Here is a 2,576-nt window from a genome sequence, read left to right on the forward strand (position 1 = left end):
CTTCCAAGGAGTGGCTGGTGGGTTTGAACCTCCAGCCTTCTGGTTAGCAGTCAAATGCCTTAGGCACTATGCTACCAAAGCTCTCAAGGAGGGGTGGCTATGAGTCGAATTGACTCAATGGCAGTAAATTTGGTTTTGTTTTTGAATATCCTATAGAAAAAGAGAATTTTTCCGAAGGAAGTGACATAAATTATAACGCAAAATAACACACCACCAGTACCTTTTGCCACACTCACACTGTAGATGGCTGAGTCACTCTTGCAATTGCATCTAGTGGTATTTGTTTTCAGGAGCAATGGAGAAATGAAGTAGCTGGCAGATTTTCAACACTGATTTCACAGTTTTAATCCTTATGAACGAAATTGCTTAAATTCAATCTATATCACAAAGATTTATTCTTGTATTTCTGTTTCTCCAGTGATTTCTGTTCTTATTTGCTATTGTAAGAATCTATGAAAATGCTAGAGGCAGAATATTCTCTCTGGCAAACCTGCTTTGTAAAATTCTCATTACAAAACGCCTCCTGCTCTGCACTGTTGTGGTGGGAGGGTCTTTCTATCTCTCCCTGGCTTTTGGTGGATAAAATAATTTCTGGGCTAAGTGTTACCTAAAATAAATTTTTCCTCGTATTTCTTAAAAATGATTTGCTCTATGACTACTTCACATGTTCTACCATCAAGTATGTTTTCTTTAACCCCTCTGCGCACCTTTTCCCACATATAACACCTGTGGTTAAAATGATGCTTGTTTTATACTCTGGCTTTGTGTTTAACTGATTCATGTCCCCTTACATGTGGGCCAAATAAGTCAAAGAAGGAAATTAGTTTCCTATTCTGCGTGTTTACAGAGCTCTGTTGTGTCTTTTCTCATTTGACCCAAACTCTGGCTTTCTGGTGTGTGAGCTTGTTTACTCTAGGTAAAACACAACTTCCAATTTGGAAGTGATATGGTTTAACAAGTCTCATAAAAAGTTGGAAAGATCTCTGGACATCAAAGAGCTCTTATGTGCCGACATTTTGTAGGATGTAAAAGAATCTGAAACATATGGATTAAATTCCTCTTAAAATATACACATTCCTCTTTAAAAACTGCTTGAGGCGAACTACAGTTTGGATTTTCTCAGTTCCTCTCTTTTCTACCCTTCTGGCTAATGTCCTATCGCACTTTGGGGACTTGATTTGTGAGGCCAAAGACAATGCATTCATGGATCTGTAATTATCCATCTTAAAGAGTTTTCAGAGACCTGCATTTGTATTTTCAAGCTTTCTGATGGACAGGTCTAATGTTCCAAATATTGGCTCCAAAGACATCTTTTTGGCATTGTTACACCTTGGATATGCATGCTTTTATTTTTCTGAGTTCACAGTAAGAAGGATGGATTGTAAGCTGATACAGTTGACCACCAATTCCTTTTTGGAATTTCTTTCTTGAATTCCTGCATATTTTAGCAAACCAGTGTTCCCTCTACTTCTGTGGCTGCTACTTCTCTGATTCAACTTTCTGTGAGTTGCAGGAAGACTAGGACTTTGCTCACTGCTGTCTCCAGAACCCTGACCAGTGCCTGGGATGTACTTGGTGCTCAGCAAGCATTTAATGATGGAATGATTACATTTTCCAAATGGAGGTATGGCCCAAGGCTTCATTCTTGAACTCTTTTGCTATCTTGATGTCACCAGAAATCACAATTCCTTCAGATCTCTCAACTGATACCCATTGAGTCACCCGTCTTCTTGGTACCTATGTCATAACTCCAGTTATGTGCAGACATTCCATTTAGTTGTCTTCTCATCACCTTAGAAAAAATAGTTTAAATGGAACTCACAATCTCTAACCTAGCTTTGGAATCAGTCTTTGCTTCCTCTTTAACTTTTCTTCTCCATCATCTAGACCATTACAGCATCCTTTTCATTCTTCCTTTTGAATCGCTCAATTCTTTCTATTTCTATAATCACTTTTCCAATTCTTTGTCACAACAGTTTTCCTAAGTTGGCCGCTTTGTTTTTCTTAGCTATCTTTCCCCTGCAGCTAGATTTATATTCTAATACCTTACTGTGCATATTTCTTTTTTAAGGAAGTTATTTTATTGTGACAAGCATGTATCATTTTTGGGCTCAGAAATTTTTAAAACAGTAAGACCCTATAGCATAAACCAAAACCCAACCAAACACACTGCCATTGAGTCAGATCTGACTCACAGTGACCACTCCTTGGGTTTTGGAAGTGGTATCAGTACAGAAGTAGATTGCCCGACCTTTCTTCCAAAAAGTGAATGGTGGGTTTGAACTACCAGCCTTCTGGTTAGCAGTCAAGTGCCTTAGGCACTACGCCACAAGAGCTCCCTATAACATAGGAAGAAAAAATTTTAGCTGAATTCTCCACGTCCTTTACAACTTTGCCCCAGTCTATCTCCCCAAACTTATCAGCCATTGAAATGCTGTTATTAGGTGGTTTACTTGGAAGTAATTTATAGGATCACTTGGTGAGTAGAAGGCATGCATGGGTCTGATCTGGGGTAACTGTCAGTAAGAGTAGCCTTAGACATAAAGCTTAGAGTTCATAATTCTTTTTTTTTTTTT

This window comes from Orycteropus afer, unplaced genomic scaffold (assembly GCF_000298275.1).
Source record: "Orycteropus afer afer isolate SDZICR_OR568_19922 unplaced genomic scaffold, OryAfe1.0 scaffold00410, whole genome shotgun sequence".
NCBI classification, from domain to species: domain Eukaryota; kingdom Metazoa; phylum Chordata; class Mammalia; order Tubulidentata; family Orycteropodidae; genus Orycteropus; species Orycteropus afer.